The 12548-nt window shown below is 54.5% G+C and overlaps 16 non-coding genes across 16 annotated transcripts; all 16 read left to right on the top strand.

The window, feature by feature from the left end:
• Positions 1 to 251: 251 nt before the first annotated feature.
• Positions 252 to 415, top strand: LOC117815172. Its single transcript, XR_004631749.1, has one exon. It is a non-coding gene; the product is annotated as a U1 spliceosomal RNA (small nuclear RNA).
• A 624-nt stretch (positions 416 to 1039) lies between these two features.
• LOC117815171 lies at positions 1040 to 1203 on the top strand. Its single transcript, XR_004631748.1, has one exon. It is a non-coding gene; the product is annotated as a U1 spliceosomal RNA (small nuclear RNA).
• Positions 1204 to 1827: 624 nt separating this feature from the next.
• LOC117815170 lies at positions 1828 to 1991 on the top strand. Its single transcript, XR_004631747.1, has one exon. It is a non-coding gene; the product is annotated as a U1 spliceosomal RNA (small nuclear RNA).
• A 624-nt stretch (positions 1992 to 2615) lies between these two features.
• Positions 2616 to 2779, top strand: LOC117815169. The gene has a single exon (XR_004631746.1). It is a non-coding gene; the product is annotated as a U1 spliceosomal RNA (small nuclear RNA).
• A 624-nt stretch (positions 2780 to 3403) lies between these two features.
• Positions 3404 to 3567, top strand: LOC117815168. Its single transcript, XR_004631745.1, has one exon. It is a non-coding gene; the product is annotated as a U1 spliceosomal RNA (small nuclear RNA).
• A 624-nt stretch (positions 3568 to 4191) lies between these two features.
• LOC117815167 lies at positions 4192 to 4355 on the top strand. Its single transcript, XR_004631744.1, has one exon. It is a non-coding gene; the product is annotated as a U1 spliceosomal RNA (small nuclear RNA).
• A 624-nt stretch (positions 4356 to 4979) lies between these two features.
• On the top strand, positions 4980 to 5143 carry LOC117815165. Its single transcript, XR_004631743.1, has one exon. It is a non-coding gene; the product is annotated as a U1 spliceosomal RNA (small nuclear RNA).
• Positions 5144 to 5767: 624 nt separating this feature from the next.
• LOC117815164 lies at positions 5768 to 5931 on the top strand. Its single transcript, XR_004631742.1, has one exon. It is a non-coding gene; the product is annotated as a U1 spliceosomal RNA (small nuclear RNA).
• Positions 5932 to 6555: 624 nt separating this feature from the next.
• Positions 6556 to 6719, top strand: LOC117815163. The gene has a single exon (XR_004631741.1). It is a non-coding gene; the product is annotated as a U1 spliceosomal RNA (small nuclear RNA).
• Positions 6720 to 7343: 624 nt separating this feature from the next.
• LOC117815161 lies at positions 7344 to 7507 on the top strand. Its single transcript, XR_004631739.1, has one exon. It is a non-coding gene; the product is annotated as a U1 spliceosomal RNA (small nuclear RNA).
• A 624-nt stretch (positions 7508 to 8131) lies between these two features.
• LOC117815160 lies at positions 8132 to 8295 on the top strand. The gene has a single exon (XR_004631738.1). It is a non-coding gene; the product is annotated as a U1 spliceosomal RNA (small nuclear RNA).
• A 624-nt stretch (positions 8296 to 8919) lies between these two features.
• LOC117815159 lies at positions 8920 to 9083 on the top strand. The gene has a single exon (XR_004631737.1). It is a non-coding gene; the product is annotated as a U1 spliceosomal RNA (small nuclear RNA).
• A 624-nt stretch (positions 9084 to 9707) lies between these two features.
• On the top strand, positions 9708 to 9871 carry LOC117815158. Its single transcript, XR_004631736.1, has one exon. It is a non-coding gene; the product is annotated as a U1 spliceosomal RNA (small nuclear RNA).
• A 624-nt stretch (positions 9872 to 10495) lies between these two features.
• Positions 10496 to 10659, top strand: LOC117815157. Its single transcript, XR_004631735.1, has one exon. It is a non-coding gene; the product is annotated as a U1 spliceosomal RNA (small nuclear RNA).
• Positions 10660 to 11283: 624 nt separating this feature from the next.
• On the top strand, positions 11284 to 11447 carry LOC117815156. The gene has a single exon (XR_004631734.1). It is a non-coding gene; the product is annotated as a U1 spliceosomal RNA (small nuclear RNA).
• A 624-nt stretch (positions 11448 to 12071) lies between these two features.
• LOC117815151 lies at positions 12072 to 12235 on the top strand. Its single transcript, XR_004631729.1, has one exon. It is a non-coding gene; the product is annotated as a U1 spliceosomal RNA (small nuclear RNA).
• The last annotated feature ends 313 nt before the right edge of the window (positions 12236 to 12548 follow it).

Raw genomic sequence — 12548 nt, 5'->3', positions numbered from 1 at the left:
CTCAGACACGTAAACAGCTTGCCAAGTAAAAACTGGGAGTTGTGTTTCTCTCTTTTGACAGACGGAGAAAAGGGGACAGAGAGCTTGTGCTGCAAACCCAAGTCAGTGTTTTGCACTCTTTGGCCACTTTGGGAGCAGCTGAGGGTGAGCTAATGCTCAAGCTACCAAACTTTGGGATTGTGGCTTGTGGCCACCACCAGCCAGGGTGCTGTGTCTGGGAATTAGTCCCCTGTCTCTGACGCATCCAACTCATACTTACCTGGCAGGGGAGATACCATGATCAAGAAGGTGGTTCACCCAGGGCGAGGCTCAGCCATTGCACTCCGGCTGTGCTGACCCCTGCGAATTCCCCAAATGTGGGAATCTCGACTGCATAATTTGTGGTAGTGGGGGACTGCGTTCGCGCTCTCCCCTGATTCTTGTGTCAAAGGATAAACAAAGTGGGTCCTGAAAGCCGAACAGTATTCGTGCCTCTGGATCGTCCCGCAGACCGGCCCCGGTGCGTGCTCCGTCCGTCGTCTGAGTCTGGGCTCTCTTTCGGTCTTGGAAAGGCAAGTGGCAGGGTGCTGCATGGAGGTGTACGCCGCGAAGCCGCCACCGGCTACCTGCAATTGCTCACCACGGCGACGGCAGCAAGCAGCGACCTTGACGAGGGGCCAAAGAGAAGTGAATGTTCTCCCCGACCAGACTGTCCTGACTTTGTGAAAGAAATGTGCTCTAGACATTCTTCCCTCGCTGGACTGCTTAGGTTGTAGGCTTTTGCGTGGTTGCTGGAGTGTGTTTGCTTTCTCAGACACGTAAACAGCTTGCCAAGTAAAAACTGGGAGTTGTGTTTCTCTCTTTTGACAGACGGAGAAAAGGGGACAGAGAGCTTGTGTTGCAAACCCAAGTCAGTGTTTTGCACTCTTTGGCCACTTTGGGAGCAGCTGAGGGTGAGCTAATGCTCAAGCTACCAAACTTTGGGATTGTGGCTTGTGGCCACCACCAGCCAGGGTGCTGTGTCTGGGAATTAGTCCCCTGTCTCTGACGCATCCAACTCATACTTACCTGGCAGGGGAGATACCATGATCAAGAAGGTGGTTCACCCAGGGCGAGGCTCAGCCATTGCACTCCGGCTGTGCTGACCCCTGCGAATTCCCCAAATGTGGGAATCTCGACTGCATAATTTGTGGTAGTGGGGGACTGCGTTCGCGCTCTCCCCTGATTCTTGTGTCAAAGGATAAACAAAGTGGGTCCTGAAAGCCGAACAGTATTCGTGCCTCTGGATCGTCCCGCAGACCGGCCCCGGTGCGTGCTCCGTCCGTCGTCTGAGTCTGGGCTCTCTTTCGGTCTTGGAAAGGCAAGTGGCAGGGTGCTGCATGGAGGTGTACGCCGCGAAGCCGCCACCGGCTACCTGCAATTGCTCACCACGGCGACGGCAGCAAGCAGCGACCTTGACGAGGGGCCAAAGAGAAGTGAATGTTCTCCCCGACCAGACTGTCCTGACTTTGTGAAAGAAATGTGCTCTAGACATTCTTCCCTCGCTGGACTGCTTAGGTTGTAGGCTTTTGCGTGGTTGCTGGAGTGTGTTTGCTTTCTCAGACACGTAAACAGCTTGCCAAGTAAAAACTGGGAGTTGTGTTTCTCTCTTTTGACAGACGGAGAAAAGGGGACAGAGAGCTTGTGCTGCAAACCCAAGTCAGTGTTTTGCACTCTTTGGCCACTTTGGGAGCAGCTGAGGGTGAGCTAATGCTCAAGCTACCAAACTTTGGGATTGTGGCTTGTGGCCACCACCAGCCAGGGTGCTGTGTCTGGGAATTAGTCCCCTGTCTCTGACGCATCCAACTCATACTTACCTGGCAGGGGAGATACCATGATCAAGAAGGTGGTTCACCCAGGGCGAGGCTCAGCCATTGCACTCCGGCTGTGCTGACCCCTGCGAATTCCCCAAATGTGGGAATCTCGACTGCATAATTTGTGGTAGTGGGGGACTGCGTTCGCGCTCTCCCCTGATTCTTGTGTCAAAGGATAAACAAAGTGGGTCCTGAAAGCCGAACAGTATTCGTGCCTCTGGATCGTCCCGCAGACCGGCCCCGGTGCGTGCTCCGTCCGTCGTCTGAGTCTGGGCTCTCTTTCGGTCTTGGAAAGGCAAGTGGCAGGGTGCTGCATGGAGGTGTACGCCGCGAAGCCGCCACCGGCTACCTGCAATTGCTCACCACGGCGACGGCAGCAAGCAGCGACCTTGACGAGGGGCCAAAGAGAAGTGAATGTTCTCCCCGACCAGACTGTCCTGACTTTGTGAAAGAAATGTGCTCTAGACATTCTTCCCTCGCTGGACTGCTTAGGTTTTAGGCTTTTGCGTGGTTGCTGGAGTGTGTTTGCTTTCTCAGACACGTAAACAGCTTGCCAAGTAAAAACTGGGAGTTGTGTTTCTCTCTTTTGACAGACGGAGAAAAGGGGACAGAGAGCTTGTGCTGCAAACCCAAGTCAGTGTTTTGCACTCTTTGGCCACTTTGGGAGCAGCTGAGGGTGAGCTAATGCTCAAGCTACCAAACTTTGGGATTGTGGCTTGTGGCCACCACCAGCCAGGGTGCTGTGTCTGGGAATTAGTCCCCTGTCTCTGACGCATCCAACTCATACTTACCTGGCAGGGGAGATACCATGATCAAGAAGGTGGTTCACCCAGGGCGAGGCTCAGCCATTGCACTCCGGCTGTGCTGACCCCTGCGAATTCCCCAAATGTGGGAATCTCGACTGCATAATTTGTGGTAGTGGGGGACTGCGTTCGCGCTCTCCCCTGATTCTTGTGTCAAAGGATAAACAAAGTGGGTCCTGAAAGCCGAACAGTATTCGTGCCTCTGGATCGTCCCGCAGACCGGCCCCGGTGCGTGCTCCGTCCGTCGTCTGAGTCTGGGCTCTCTTTCGGTCTTGGAAAGGCAAGTGGCAGGGTGCTGCATGGAGGTGTACGCCGCGAAGCCGCCACCGGCTACCTGCAATTGCTCACCACGGCGACGGCAGCAAGCAGCGACCTTGACGAGGGGCCAAAGAGAAGTGAATGTTCTCCCCGACCAGACTGTCCTGACTTTGTGAAAGAAATGTGCTCTAGACATTCTTCCCTCGCTGGACTGCTTAGGTTTTAGGCTTTTGCGTGGTTGCTGGAGTGTGTTTGCTTTCTCAGACACGTAAACAGCTTGCCAAGTAAAAACTGGGAGTTGTGTTTCTCTCTTTTGACAGACGGAGAAAAGGGGACAGAGAGCTTGTGCTGCAAACCCAAGTCAGTGTTTTGCACTCTTTGGCCACTTTGGGAGCAGCTGAGGGTGAGCTAATGCTCAAGCTACCAAACTTTGGGATTGTGGCTTGTGGCCACCACCAGCCAGGGTGCTGTGTCTGGGAATTAGTCCCCTGTCTCTGACGCATCCAACTCATACTTACCTGGCAGGGGAGATACCATGATCAAGAAGGTGGTTCACCCAGGGCGAGGCTCAGCCATTGCACTCCGGCTGTGCTGACCCCTGCGAATTCCCCAAATGTGGGAATCTCGACTGCATAATTTGTGGTAGTGGGGGACTGCGTTCGCGCTCTCCCCTGATTCTTGTGTCAAAGGATAAACAAAGTGGGTCCTGAAAGCCGAACAGTATTCGTGCCTCTGGATCGTCCCGCAGACCGGCCCCGGTGCGTGCTCCGTCCGTCGTCTGAGTCTGGGCTCTCTTTCGGTCTTGGAAAGGCAAGTGGCAGGGTGCTGCATGGAGGTGTACGCCGCGAAGCCGCCACCGGCTACCTGCAATTGCTCACCACGGCGACGGCAGCAAGCAGCGACCTTGACGAGGGGCCAAAGAGAAGTGAATGTTCTCCCCGACCAGACTGTCCTGACTTTGTGAAAGAAATGTGCTCTAGACATTCTTCCCTCGCTGGACTGCTTAGGTTGTAGGCTTTTGCGTGGTTGCTGGAGTGTGTTTGCTTTCTCAGACACGTAAACAGCTTGCCAAGTAAAAACTGGGAGTTGTGTTTCTCTCTTTTGACAGACGGAGAAAAGGGGACAGAGAGCTTGTGCTGCAAACCCAAGTCAGTGTTTTGCACTCTTTGGCCACTTTGGGAGCAGCTGAGGGTGAGCTAATGCTCAAGCTACCAAACTTTGGGATTGTGGCTTGTGGCCACCACCAGCCAGGGTGCTGTGTCTGGGAATTAGTCCCCTGTCTCTGACGCATCCAACTCATACTTACCTGGCAGGGGAGATACCATGATCAAGAAGGTGGTTCACCCAGGGCGAGGCTCAGCCATTGCACTCCGGCTGTGCTGACCCCTGCGAATTCCCCAAATGTGGGAATCTCGACTGCATAATTTGTGGTAGTGGGGGACTGCGTTCGCGCTCTCCCCTGATTCTTGTGTCAAAGGATAAACAAAGTGGGTCCTGAAAGCCGAACAGTATTCGTGCCTCTGGATCGTCCCGCAGACCGGCCCCGGTGCGTGCTCCGTCCGTCGTCTGAGTCTGGGCTCTCTTTCGGTCTTGGAAAGGCAAGTGGCAGGGTGCTGCATGGAGGTGTACGCCGCGAAGCCGCCACCGGCTACCTGCAATTGCTCACCACGGCGACGGCAGCAAGCAGCGACCTTGACGAGGGGCCAAAGAGAAGTGAATGTTCTCCCCGACCAGACTGTCCTGACTTTGTGAAAGAAATGTGCTCTAGACATTCTTCCCTCGCTGGACTGCTTAGGTTGTAGGCTTTTGCGTGGTTGCTGGAGTGTGTTTGCTTTCTCAGACACGTAAACAGCTTGCCAAGTAAAAACTGGGAGTTGTGTTTCTCTCTTTTGACAGACGGAGAAAAGGGGACAGAGAGCTTGTGCTGCAAACCCAAGTCAGTGTTTTGCACTCTTTGGCCACTTTGGGAGCAGCTGAGGGTGAGCTAATGCTCAAGCTACCAAACTTTGGGATTGTGGCTTGTGGCCACCACCAGCCAGGGTGCTGTGTCTGGGAATTAGTCCCCTGTCTCTGACGCATCCAACTCATACTTACCTGGCAGGGGAGATACCATGATCAAGAAGGTGGTTCACCCAGGGCGAGGCTCAGCCATTGCACTCCGGCTGTGCTGACCCCTGCGAATTCCCCAAATGTGGGAATCTCGACTGCATAATTTGTGGTAGTGGGGGACTGCGTTCGCGCTCTCCCCTGATTCTTGTGTCAAAGGATAAACAAAGTGGGTCCTGAAAGCCGAACAGTATTCGTGCCTCTGGATCGTCCCGCAGACCGGCCCCGGTGCGTGCTCCGTCCGTCGTCTGAGTCTGGGCTCTCTTTCGGTCTTGGAAAGGCAAGTGGCAGGGTGCTGCATGGAGGTGTACGCCGCGAAGCCGCCACCGGCTACCTGCAATTGCTCACCACGGCGACGGCAGCAAGCAGCGACCTTGACGAGGGGCCAAAGAGAAGTGAATGTTCTCCCCGACCAGACTGTCCTGACTTTGTGAAAGAAATGTGCTCTAGACATTCTTCCCTCGCTGGACTGCTTAGGTTTTAGGCTTTTGCGTGGTTGCTGGAGTGTGTTTGCTTTCTCAGACACGTAAACAGCTTGCCAAGTAAAAACTGGGAGTTGTGTTTCTCTCTTTTGACAGACGGAGAAAAGGGGACAGAGAGCTTGTGTTGCAAACCCAAGTCAGTGTTTTGCACTCTTTGGCCACTTTGGGAGCAGCTGAGGGTGAGCTAATGCTCAAGCTACCAAACTTTGGGATTGTGGCTTGTGGCCACCACCAGCCAGGGTGCTGTGTCTGGGAATTAGTCCCCTGTCTCTGACGCATCCAACTCATACTTACCTGGCAGGGGAGATACCATGATCAAGAAGGTGGTTCACCCAGGGCGAGGCTCAGCCATTGCACTCCGGCTGTGCTGACCCCTGCGAATTCCCCAAATGTGGGAATCTCGACTGCATAATTTGTGGTAGTGGGGGACTGCGTTCGCGCTCTCCCCTGATTCTTGTGTCAAAGGATAAACAAAGTGGGTCCTGAAAGCCGAACAGTATTCGTGCCTCTGGATCGTCCCGCAGACCGGCCCCGGTGCGTGCTCCGTCCGTCGTCTGAGTCTGGGCTCTCTTTCGGTCTTGGAAAGGCAAGTGGCAGGGTGCTGCATGGAGGTGTACGCCGCGAAGCCGCCACCGGCTACCTGCAATTGCTCACCACGGCGACGGCAGCAAGCAGCGACCTTGACGAGGGGCCAAAGAGAAGTGAATGTTCTCCCCGACCAGACTGTCCTGACTTTGTGAAAGAAATGTGCTCTAGACATTCTTCCCTCGCTGGACTGCTTAGGTTGTAGGCTTTTGCGTGGTTGCTGGAGTGTGTTTGCTTTCTCAGACACGTAAACAGCTTGCCAAGTAAAAACTGGGAGTTGTGTTTCTCTCTTTTGACAGACGGAGAAAAGGGGACAGAGAGCTTGTGCTGCAAACCCAAGTCAGTGTTTTGCACTCTTTGGCCACTTTGGGAGCAGCTGAGGGTGAGCTAATGCTCAAGCTACCAAACTTTGGGATTGTGGCTTGTGGCCACCACCAGCCAGGGTGCTGTGTCTGGGAATTAGTCCCCTGTCTCTGACGCATCCAACTCATACTTACCTGGCAGGGGAGATACCATGATCAAGAAGGTGGTTCACCCAGGGCGAGGCTCAGCCATTGCACTCCGGCTGTGCTGACCCCTGCGAATTCCCCAAATGTGGGAATCTCGACTGCATAATTTGTGGTAGTGGGGGACTGCGTTCGCGCTCTCCCCTGATTCTTGTGTCAAAGGATAAACAAAGTGGGTCCTGAAAGCCGAACAGTATTCGTGCCTCTGGATCGTCCCGCAGACCGGCCCCGGTGCGTGCTCCGTCCGTCGTCTGAGTCTGGGCTCTCTTTCGGTCTTGGAAAGGCAAGTGGCAGGGTGCTGCATGGAGGTGTACGCCGCGAAGCCGCCACCGGCTACCTGCAATTGCTCACCACGGCGACGGCAGCAAGCAGCGACCTTGACGAGGGGCCAAAGAGAAGTGAATGTTCTCCCCGACCAGACTGTCCTGACTTTGTGAAAGAAATGTGCTCTAGACATTCTTCCCTCGCTGGACTGCTTAGGTTGTAGGCTTTTGCGTGGTTGCTGGAGTGTGTTTGCTTTCTCAGACACGTAAACAGCTTGCCAAGTAAAAACTGGGAGTTGTGTTTCTCTCTTTTGACAGACGGAGAAAAGGGGACAGAGAGCTTGTGCTGCAAACCCAAGTCAGTGTTTTGCACTCTTTGGCCACTTTGGGAGCAGCTGAGGGTGAGCTAATGCTCAAGCTACCAAACTTTGGGATTGTGGCTTGTGGCCACCACCAGCCAGGGTGCTGTGTCTGGGAATTAGTCCCCTGTCTCTGACGCATCCAACTCATACTTACCTGGCAGGGGAGATACCATGATCAAGAAGGTGGTTCACCCAGGGCGAGGCTCAGCCATTGCACTCCGGCTGTGCTGACCCCTGCGAATTCCCCAAATGTGGGAATCTCGACTGCATAATTTGTGGTAGTGGGGGACTGCGTTCGCGCTCTCCCCTGATTCTTGTGTCAAAGGATAAACAAAGTGGGTCCTGAAAGCCGAACAGTATTCGTGCCTCTGGATCGTCCCGCAGACCGGCCCCGGTGCGTGCTCCGTCCGTCGTCTGAGTCTGGGCTCTCTTTCGGTCTTGGAAAGGCAAGTGGCAGGGTGCTGCATGGAGGTGTACGCCGCGAAGCCGCCACCGGCTACCTGCAATTGCTCACCACGGCGACGGCAGCAAGCAGCGACCTTGACGAGGGGCCAAAGAGAAGTGAATGTTCTCCCCGACCAGACTGTCCTGACTTTGTGAAAGAAATGTGCTCTAGACATTCTTCCCTCGCTGGACTGCTTAGGTTGTAGGCTTTTGCGTGGTTGCTGGAGTGTGTTTGCTTTCTCAGACACGTAAACAGCTTGCCAAGTAAAAACTGGGAGTTGTGTTTCTCTCTTTTGACAGACGGAGAAAAGGGGACAGAGAGCTTGTGTTGCAAACCCAAGTCAGTGTTTTGCACTCTTTGGCCACTTTGGGAGCAGCTGAGGGTGAGCTAATGCTCAAGCTACCAAACTTTGGGATTGTGGCTTGTGGCCACCACCAGCCAGGGTGCTGTGTCTGGGAATTAGTCCCCTGTCTCTGACGCATCCAACTCATACTTACCTGGCAGGGGAGATACCATGATCAAGAAGGTGGTTCACCCAGGGCGAGGCTCAGCCATTGCACTCCGGCTGTGCTGACCCCTGCGAATTCCCCAAATGTGGGAATCTCGACTGCATAATTTGTGGTAGTGGGGGACTGCGTTCGCGCTCTCCCCTGATTCTTGTGTCAAAGGATAAACAAAGTGGGTCCTGAAAGCCGAACAGTATTCGTGCCTCTGGATCGTCCCGCAGACCGGCCCCGGTGCGTGCTCCGTCCGTCGTCTGAGTCTGGGCTCTCTTTCGGTCTTGGAAAGGCAAGTGGCAGGGTGCTGCATGGAGGTGTACGCCGCGAAGCCGCCACCGGCTACCTGCAATTGCTCACCACGGCGACGGCAGCAAGCAGCGACCTTGACGAGGGGCCAAAGAGAAGTGAATGTTCTCCCCGACCAGACTGTCCTGACTTTGTGAAAGAAATGTGCTCTAGACATTCTTCCCTCGCTGGACTGCTTAGGTTTTAGGCTTTTGCGTGGTTGCTGGAGTGTGTTTGCTTTCTCAGACACGTAAACAGCTTGCCAAGTAAAAACTGGGAGTTGTGTTTCTCTCTTTTGACAGACGGAGAAAAGGGGACAGAGAGCTTGTGCTGCAAACCCAAGTCAGTGTTTTGCACTCTTTGGCCACTTTGGGAGCAGCTGAGGGTGAGCTAATGCTCAAGCTACCAAACTTTGGGATTGTGGCTTGTGGCCACCACCAGCCAGGGTGCTGTGTCTGGGAATTAGTCCCCTGTCTCTGACGCATCCAACTCATACTTACCTGGCAGGGGAGATACCATGATCAAGAAGGTGGTTCACCCAGGGCGAGGCTCAGCCATTGCACTCCGGCTGTGCTGACCCCTGCGAATTCCCCAAATGTGGGAATCTCGACTGCATAATTTGTGGTAGTGGGGGACTGCGTTCGCGCTCTCCCCTGATTCTTGTGTCAAAGGATAAACAAAGTGGGTCCTGAAAGCCGAACAGTATTCGTGCCTCTGGATCGTCCCGCAGACCGGCCCCGGTGCGTGCTCCGTCCGTCGTCTGAGTCTGGGCTCTCTTTCGGTCTTGGAAAGGCAAGTGGCAGGGTGCTGCATGGAGGTGTACGCCGCGAAGCCGCCACCGGCTACCTGCAATTGCTCACCACGGCGACGGCAGCAAGCAGCGACCTTGACGAGGGGCCAAAGAGAAGTGAATGTTCTCCCCGACCAGACTGTCCTGACTTTGTGAAAGAAATGTGCTCTAGACATTCTTCCCTCGCTGGACTGCTTAGGTTGTAGGCTTTTGCGTGGTTGCTGGAGTGTGTTTGCTTTCTCAGACACGTAAACAGCTTGCCAAGTAAAAACTGGGAGTTGTGTTTCTCTCTTTTGACAGACGGAGAAAAGGGGACAGAGAGCTTGTGCTGCAAACCCAAGTCAGTGTTTTGCACTCTTTGGCCACTTTGGGAGCAGCTGAGGGTGAGCTAATGCTCAAGCTACCAAACTTTGGGATTGTGGCTTGTGGCCACCACCAGCCAGGGTGCTGTGTCTGGGAATTAGTCCCCTGTCTCTGACGCATCCAACTCATACTTACCTGGCAGGGGAGATACCATGATCAAGAAGGTGGTTCACCCAGGGCGAGGCTCAGCCATTGCACTCCGGCTGTGCTGACCCCTGCGAATTCCCCAAATGTGGGAATCTCGACTGCATAATTTGTGGTAGTGGGGGACTGCGTTCGCGCTCTCCCCTGATTCTTGTGTCAAAGGATAAACAAAGTGGGTCCTGAAAGCCGAACAGTATTCGTGCCTCTGGATCGTCCCGCAGACCGGCCCCGGTGCGTGCTCCGTCCGTCGTCTGAGTCTGGGCTCTCTTTCGGTCTTGGAAAGGCAAGTGGCAGGGTGCTGCATGGAGGTGTACGCCGCGAAGCCGCCACCGGCTACCTGCAATTGCTCACCACGGCGACGGCAGCAAGCAGCGACCTTGACGAGGGGCCAAAGAGAAGTGAATGTTCTCCCCGACCAGACTGTCCTGACTTTGTGAAAGAAATGTGCTCTAGACATTCTTCCCTCGCTGGACTGCTTAGGTTGTAGGCTTTTGCGTGGTTGCTGGAGTGTGTTTGCTTTCTCAGACACGTAAACAGCTTGCCAAGTAAAAACTGGGAGTTGTGTTTCTCTCTTTTGACAGACGGAGAAAAGGGGACAGAGAGCTTGTGCTGCAAACCCAAGTCAGTGTTTTGCACTCTTTGGCCACTTTGGGAGCAGCTGAGGGTGAGCTAATGCTCAAGCTACCAAACTTTGGGATTGTGGCTTGTGGCCACCACCAGCCAGGGTGCTGTGTCTGGGAATTAGTCCCCTGTCTCTGACGCATCCAACTCATACTTACCTGGCAGGGGAGATACCATGATCAAGAAGGTGGTTCACCCAGGGCGAGGCTCAGCCATTGCACTCCGGCTGTGCTGACCCCTGCGAATTCCCCAAATGTGGGAATCTCGACTGCATAATTTGTGGTAGTGGGGGACTGCGTTCGCGCTCTCCCCTGATTCTTGTGTCAAAGGATAAACAAAGTGGGTCCTGAAAGCCGAACAGTATTCGTGCCTCTGGATCGTCCCGCAGACCGGCCCCGGTGCGTGCTCCGTCCGTCGTCTGAGTCTGGGCTCTCTTTCGGTCTTGGAAAGGCAAGTGGCAGGGTGCTGCATGGAGGTGTACGCCGCGAAGCCGCCACCGGCTACCTGCAATTGCTCACCACGGCGACGGCAGCAAGCAGCGACCTTGACGAGGGGCCAAAGAGAAGTGAATGTTCTCCCCGACCAGACTGTCCTGACTTTGTGAAAGAAATGTGCTCTAGACATTCTTCCCTCGCTGGACTGCTTAGGTTGTAGGCTTTTGCGTGGTTGCTGGAGTGTGTTTGCTTTCTCAGACACGTAAACAGCTTGCCAAGTAAAAACTGGGAGTTGTGTTTCTCTCTTTTGACAGACGGAGAAAAGGGGACAGAGAGCTTGTGCTGCAAACCCAAGTCAGTGTTTTGCACTCTTTGGCCACTTTGGGAGCAGCTGAGGGTGAGCTAATGCTCAAGCTACCAAACTTTGGGATTGTGGCTTGTGGCCACCACCAGCCAGGGTGCTGTGTCTGGGAATTAGTCCCCTGTCTCTGACGCATCCAACTCATACTTACCTGGCAGGGGAGATACCATGATCAAGAAGGTGGTTCACCCAGGGCGAGGCTCAGCCATTGCACTCCGGCTGTGCTGACCCCTGCGAATTCCCCAAATGTGGGAATCTCGACTGCATAATTTGTGGTAGTGGGGGACTGCGTTCGCGCTCTCCCCTGATTCTTGTGTCAAAGGATAAACAAAGTGGGTCCTGAAAGCCGAACAGTATTCGTGCCTCTGGATCGTCCCGCAGACCGGCCCCGGTGCGTGCTCCGTCCGTCGTCTGAGTCTGGGCTCTCTTTCGGTCTTGGAAAGGCAAGTGGCAGGGTGCTGCATGGAGGTGTACGCCGCGAAGCCGCCACCGGCTACCTGCAATTGCTCACCACGGCGACGGCAGCAAGCAGCGACCTTGACGAGGGGCCAAAGAGAAGTGAATGTTCTCCCCGACCAGACTGTCCTGACTTTGTGAAAGAAATGTGCTCTAGACATTCTTCCCTCGCTGGACTGCTTAGGTTTTAGGCTTTTGCGTGGTTGCTGGAGTGTGTTTGCTTTCTCAGACACGTAAACAGCTTGCCAAGTAAAAACTGGGAGTTGTGTTTCTCTCTTTTGACAGACGGAGAAAAGGGGACAGAGAGCTTGTGCTGCAAACCCAAGTCAGTGTTTTGCACTCTTTGGCCACTTTGGGAGCAGCTGAGGGTGAGCTAATGCTCAAGCTACCAAACTTTGGGATTGTGGCTTGTGGCCACCACCAGCCAGGGTGCTGTGTCTGGGAATTAGTCCCCTGTCTCTGACACATCCAACTCATACTTACCTGGCAGGGGAGATACCATGATCAAGAAGGTGGTTCACCCAGGGCGAGGCTCAGCCATTGCACTCCGGCTGTGCTGACCCCTGCGAATTCCCCAAATGTGGGAATCTCGACTGCATAATTTGTGGTAGTGGGGGACTGCGTTCGCGCTCTCCCCTGATTCTTGTGTCAAAGGATAAACAAAGTGGGTCCTGAAAGCCGAACAGTATTCGTGCCTCTGGATCGTCCCGCAGACCGGCCCCGGTGCGTGCTCCGTCCGTCGTCTGAGTCTGGGCTCTCTTTCGGTCTTGGAAAGGCAAGTGGCAGGGTGCTGCATGGAGGTGTACGCCGCGAAGCCGCCACCGGCTACCTGCAATTGCTCACCACGGCGACGGCAGCAAGCAGCGACCTTGACGAGGGGCCAAAGAGAAGTGAATGTTCTCCCCGACCAGACTGTCCTGACTTTGTGAAAGAAATGTGCTCTAGACATTCT

Source organism: Notolabrus celidotus, chromosome 6 (assembly GCF_009762535.1).
Source record: "Notolabrus celidotus isolate fNotCel1 chromosome 6, fNotCel1.pri, whole genome shotgun sequence".
NCBI classification, from domain to species: domain Eukaryota; kingdom Metazoa; phylum Chordata; class Actinopteri; order Labriformes; family Labridae; genus Notolabrus; species Notolabrus celidotus.
This window is presented reverse-complemented; position numbering and strand designations above follow the sequence as displayed.